Source organism: Microtus oregoni, unplaced genomic scaffold (genome assembly GCF_018167655.1).
Source record: "Microtus oregoni isolate MIOR12 unplaced genomic scaffold, Mior012 000005F_ref0000423, whole genome shotgun sequence".
Taxonomy (NCBI): domain Eukaryota; kingdom Metazoa; phylum Chordata; class Mammalia; order Rodentia; family Cricetidae; genus Microtus; species Microtus oregoni.
In genome coordinates, this window is record NW_024543064.1 from 54,163,824 (window position 1) to 54,170,599 (window position 6,776).

The window sequence follows — 6,776 nt, forward strand, 5'->3', positions numbered from 1 at the left end:
TATCCTCCCAATTTGTGTGCTAAGGCTTAGCATGAGGTTATTGGTCTTAGGAGTTTTTGACAGAGAGAGTGATATATAGGTGTGCTTTTCCCAACATCTATCTTGTGCCTAGAATTTGGAAAGTTGGAACTTTAGTGCTAAAGATTCATAGAATTTTTTAATTTTTTTTTAAAAATTAGATGCAAATTATTTGTTCAATATTAAGTTCGTTTAACTCCAACTATTTCAGTCTTAAGTGCTTCCCACCATTATAATACTGTTACCATTTTCAGGGACCTTAAAGACTTCAGCTGTCCTTAAGGCTCACAACATGGTATCACCATTGCCTGCCTTCTCTAATTTTCTGCACAAGCACATTGAGATAAGCAGATTGATTGGCTTCATAAAACTTTTTTTTTTTTTTAAAAAAAAGCATGTCTGGATTTGATCAGAGAGCATCATGAGTGCTACAGGAAGATGAATTTGTTTCATGAGGAAAATAATACAAAATCATGATCAAATCTTTTTATTATTGGATAAGTTGTCAGTTTTGCATGTGTCTTTCCAGCTCAGTATTCTATTTTGCTTTCTCCTGCTAGTAGAAAGCACTCTGATCAAACACAAGGTGGTTAAGAAGGGATCTATTTATCTATCATCAAGAGAAACCAAGGCAGGAATCAAGGCAGGAGCTTAATGCAGAAACCATGAAGGAGTGCTGCTTACCAGCTTGCTCCACACGGCTTGTTTCACCTGGCTTACCACCTGGTCTGCTCATCTACCTTTCTTGAACAGGCCAGGCCCAGCTGTGTAGAGATGGTACTATCCACGATGTCAATTAGGATTTGAGAAAATTTCTCCTAGACATGGCCATATGGCCATCTGATAGAGGTAATTCTTCAACTGAGGTTCCCTTTTTCCAGACATATCAAGTTGACAATTAACATTAGCCATCACACCCAGGAAGCAACAATTATAAAACATGATCTTCATAACACAACAAGGTGTACTGTCTTCAATTTTATGGACTTCAAAGAATATCAGATCCAAAATATATAATGATAATTGAAGAATAGGTACTTTTGTAGTTATCACCACTATGATAACAATATCAAAAATTTTATATCATTTTTATGTCATTTTGATATTACAGACAAATTTTCAGATATAATATCTACTTTGAATATTTTATTTCAAGAGAGGTAGTGTTGATTCTCAATAAAGAAGTGGCATCAAGGTAGAAAGCAGAGATGATTTTTAGGTGGGAAGTTTTATTGACTCTAGGATGTACCCAATGGAAGTAAGAGATGCTACGTGAATAGTCAATGCACTGAGCACAGATACCATGTGTTCCTCCTCATCAACCTAGGGAGAAGATTCTGCAATTACCACTTCAAGTGTGAGGAAATATATGGCGTCAAATACATTGCATAAAGGCATGCAGATCATTTTTGCTAGAGCATGGGTTTAATATAAGTTTATATGACTCTCGAGTCCACACTCTTAGCCTCTCTTGTTTATTACTCTTTAAAGAAAACATTCTCGAAGTAGCGTTCAGGGTTCTATAGAGGCCTGCCAAAATTTTCTAATAGTCTATAAAAGACTGATAACGTTTCATTATTTCTTTGACATTTTATAGCATCAAAATAGCGTTTTTATCCATAATTTTTATGTGCTATTAAGTTTTATAAGCTATAAATTTGGTATTAATTGATACTTATAAATCAAATATGTTTTATAGAATACTAGAGATCATTTACTAGGAAGGTTGGCTAATTTTTTTGTTTTTATAAAGTAATGGAGATAGAATTTGGATCCACGTCCTTGACTTCTGAGCTTCTTCAGGTATCCAATTGTGACAAAGCCTGGTCATTCTCTGACAATGCACTGTATCTCCAGAGTCACATTATTTGACTATATGGAAGAAATCTTTGCTCCTTAGAATCAAGAGGTTCCTGTGTGGAGTTTACACACATCCATAGTGGCTGTAAGTGGACTAGACTATGAACAAGGCTTTCCTAAGCCAGACTCCTAAGAGAGAAAATCAAGGAAATGTTTTGATTAAGGATCTTTAGGTAAGGTCCTTCATTTAACTGGACACTTATTAACATGTTTCAATATTCTAAAAGAAGATTTTTAAAATATCTTTTATTTGACTCTTATTATCAGTTATAGAATAGGAAATAATTTTAGGAACGTAAAGTTTGAACTTAATTCTGATGCCAAGTGATAACTAATTAGTAATATACAAGTGAATAAAGTCTTGGGTCAAAGTGATGAAGTCATCTTAACTAATTTCAAAACAGTGATGAAGTAAATGTTGAACACATCAGTGGTAGTTGTTGATATAGTCAGTAAATACCAATGCAGAACTACAAAAAAATAAAATCAAACGAGGCAAAGTGTTTGCATATAGTACTTCCTAAACTGTGTTCATTTCAGAGAGGTGGGTAGGCATTTAAGAAGTAATTTCTGTTAGAATAACAATCCCAAGAAGAAGGCAGAGTATTGAAATAAATAAATATTGTATAATTTATTTACCAAAACAATGCTGTGGTTTAAGTTTCTAAGAATTTTATAGAAGTTTATCAGTTTGTTGTATAACTCATAATACAAAATATTAATTTGTATAAATGTTGTGCTTGCATGTCTATGTGTGCCGCGTGACTGCAGGGAGTCCATCAGATGCCCTGTAATTGAAATGAAAGACTGCTCAGAACTGAGCCCAGGGTCTCTGCAAGAACAGTGGGTTCTGTTATAGAGGATGGGAGGCAGTTGAGGGGAGGAGGCAGAAATCTTTAATAAATAAATATAAAATAAATAAAAAAAAATAAAATAGAAGTGTTATTTTTAAACAAGGCTGGCTCAGGAAGAGGTGGCTGATAATAAAGTGATATTAAGCAAATAAAATAAGAAAAAGAACAGTGGGTTCCCTTATTTTCTGAGCCAGTTCTTCAACTCCCCATAATTCATAAAATTTTAAGTGAGAATGTTTTTACTAGTTAACTTGGCACTTAAAGCAGACTGCAACAATTACTAACCCCAAATAGACATTGAAGCTGGGTATCGTGGCTCAGGTGTCTCATGCCTATGATTCTAACACTTGAGAACTAAAGCAGGGGATTGCTATGACCTTGTGGCCAGACAGAACTTCAGTAGAAAACACATTGGGAAACTGTAGCTTGCATGGGAACATCTATGTCTGTCTATTTTCTGACCATATGAGAATAAATAACTGCATGTTTCATTTCTATAAATGGGGAACGCCATAGATTTTGAATACCTGTTATTGATTGATATGTGATGGATTGATAACATTTTAATGATTAGCTTGGAATATACTTTTTAATTTAAGTAATTGGCTAAAATGTTGGGTATACTGACACATGACTTTAAATCCACCACTTAAGAGATAGAGACAGGTGGCTCCCTCTCTTAAGGGCAGCCTGATCTATATAATAAATTTCAGGTTAGCCAAGGCTACACAGTAAGATCTTGTATAAAAATAATTAGTTAAAATATAGATGCATGATTGCGAACAATGATGCATTTTAATAAGTTTCAATTAGTGATGTGGGAAGACACCAAAGAAACAGCATCTTCCAGACACAGCAGGACTGCTGCACATGAGAACTCAGAGACTGCGGCAGCAGGCCCAGGGCCTGCACGGGTTGAAGCAGAGAGGGCTCCAGTGCAGAGAGGGGAACTGGACGCCAGCTCCTTTTGTTTAAAAGCTATCTCTAAGTGTCAGCCACTCCCAAAGGAATAATTAGTTTTCTTCAATGGAGTCTCTCTAGGTACACAAATCACATGTAAGGGCCAGTCCCATGACCAACAATAGATGGTCATGGCATTTTTGAAGATGTCTTGTCTCCTAATTCTTTGTTTGGGCATTCTTCACAACCTTACAATCTTTTGTTAATATATTATGGTTTCTCTGTGTGTTTCTCAGGCCTTTCACATTTTTCCCCCTTTTTCGTTTCTTTTACTCTGGTTTTATTTTTTTTCTTGTTTATTTTCTAAAGATAGAGAGAAATAAAGAGTGTATGGGTTTGGGTGAGTGGAGATGTGGAAAGGTTCTGAGAGGAAAGAAGGAAGGGGGCACTGTAATTAGAATATATTATAAAGAAAATTATTTTTGATAAAACGAAATTAAAAGAAAAACTAATAACAGTGCTCAATATGCTATAGAAGCATGAAGGGAGTGTCTTATGTCTGCTCTTAAGGAAATCGCAGCACAGCAGGAAGCTTTTGAATAAGAATTCCATCACATGTGGGCAGAGAGAAAGGTGAAGAGAGCCTTCTGCCGCTTGAGCAAACAAAAAGACATCTTTGCGCTGCTGAATGAGAAAAAGAGAACTTTTTAGAAAGAATAGTGACATGGCATTGGCTCTCAGAGTGGAACATTGATCTTAGGTGGGCCTTGAATGGTTCTATGTGTATTGCCTGGAAGCAATGGAGGAGAGAAGAGAAGTTACAGTCTTGAAAGCAGGATCCTGGTGCAGAGGTGGGGAACTGAGATGATTGAGACCTGTTGGCAATGTTAACATAATCAGATAGGGAACATTTAGAGAATACATTTCTGCTCACAGAACACACTATGGAGCTGTGCTAGAGAAATATGGCCGACTACTTAGGGCTATCTGCTTTACTTGGAGTCCAGAGACATAAGGATAAAGTTGCAGGTCCAGACTATGCAAACTGTTTCTATGGAATAATGCTATATGTGTCTCCATTCTTGAGGGCTACGTTAAAATTTACTCATAAATTATATCTAGCAACTTTACCAGCTCTAATATGTACTTTTTAGAGAAAGAACAGCTCAGGTGAACCACTGTCAGGAGTAGTCATATGTTTTAGGTATTCAAAGGTTGGCAGTGTAAGGTGGCATAGAAATACATAATCCATTTACACATTTTTAAAGCACTCACAAAAATTGCAATGTTCAAAATAACCCACAATGAAATGAGAAAATTGCTTCTCCCAGGGCAAAGAATGAACTCCTAGAAGTTTATCTTCAATAAATTAGCGGCTGACAGATGACTAGATTTCTGGGTTGTTGTTTATGTCTAAAGTACATTACAGTAGCCCATAAAAGCTATTTCAAGCTGTAGACTGTGTGTCACATGGCTCCCTGAAATAGGGTAAATTATATTTATGATTTTTTTTCTCTTGGATACTGGTTTGGCAAAACACAAAGCATTTTATGGGTATTTGATAAATATAATGATATTTCTCTTTCTGGAATATTTTCTACTAAACTAATGATTTATAAATTGCGCCATTTGTCAGGCACTGTGATTCAGTCTGTAGTTAAAAGCCAGTTCTGTTATTTTTCTTGTATATCTTTTTGATTAAAAGCAGAAGTATAAGAAACTCCATGTAGAGAACTCATATAAGTTTTGGTTCATTTCTGTTTGTTTTTGCTTTTGGTTTACTTGAGGTAATGCCTCATAGTGCAGATTATGACCTCAAACCGACAGCCTGCCTGCCACAGCTTTCCCATACCAGGATTCCAGGCATGGGCCACCTGCCTGGCTTTCAAGGCTTTGTTTGAAGGGTTTAGCCCTGACAGTAGCATCCACAGCATCTTTCTTACTTAAGAGAACAGAAATTTTAGAATCTAAAACTTTATGTCCTTTTAAAGGCAGAAATCTTTAATTTCCTGACATTCTCCACCTCTGGACTGAGAAACCATTTTCAGTTAAGACGTTTTGAAGGGTTCCTAATCATCCACCGCTAACCATTGTCCCTTTTCCCAGCATTTCCATCTAGACTTTCCTTGCCTCGCATCTTCAATGCTTCCTCTGTTTGCATCTGAAACTCACTGAAACACTGTTTCATAGAAGTTGCCTGCCAATATTTCCAGCATGAATTTTTTGTTATTGTAACAGACCACGGTTATAGATGACAGTTGTAAAGCCCATGCTATTTTCTCTCTGTGCAGATTTGAAATACAGCATGGATCATCACCATGCAGTGAGCTTTGGAGAAGGAAGAAGGTATTTCAAGCTAGGAAAGAAGATACCATGACATTTCAGGAAATGAGATCAGCACGCATGACGGCACAGAATAAGCAAAAGCCAGACATGTCTCGTGAAATCCTATATCAGAGCAAGAATCTTAGTCATTGTGAGCTTTTCCACCCAGGGCCTAAGCTATGTTTGACTTAACCCTTAAACAATATTTGTGTGATAAAGGTACTGAAAAGATAGTTCAACATCTGAGCCAAATAATATGTTTAACATATTAAAAGATACTGCAAGGGCTGGACATATAGCTCAACTTGTAAATTTATGTTTTGTGCATTAGCACGATGACTTTAGTTGGGATTCCAGTATGGCCATGTAAAAACTGGGCATGTGTCATGTGTGTAAACCCAGGAATGGTGGTGAGGATAAACCCAGGAATGGTGGTGAGGATAAAAGGATCATTCTGGAGACTTGCTTTCTCCTCAGTCTTTCTGAAATAATCTCCAAGTTCAGTGATAGTCTTTGTTTAAAAAGATATGGTGGGAAGTGAGAGAGGAAGATGAGTAATATCAATCTCTGGCCTGCACACGTGTATATGTGTGCAAGCATGTAAATACACACATATGGCCTTAAAAGAAAGATAACACAAATATATTTTCATTTGCTATGACTTGTTAGATATCAAAATCTGTTCGATTTCAGTTACTTGATCTTCTAAGACAGCCACTACGTGCATCTCTTTTGCTAAGTACAAGGTAGTGAGTGAATTGATATTCACTCAGCAAATACTCGTCTCATTGTCTCTGTTTTAAGGTCTGTGATAAACAA

The 6,776-nt window shown here is 36.4% G+C and overlaps 1 non-coding gene across 1 annotated transcript; it reads right to left on the reverse strand.

The window, feature by feature from the left end:
• Positions 1-254: 254 nt before the first annotated feature.
• Positions 255-381, reverse strand: LOC121448963. Its single transcript, XR_005974432.1, has one exon. It is a non-coding gene; the product is annotated as a small nucleolar RNA SNORA33 (small nucleolar RNA).
• Between the last annotated feature and the right edge of the window lie 6,395 nt (positions 382-6,776).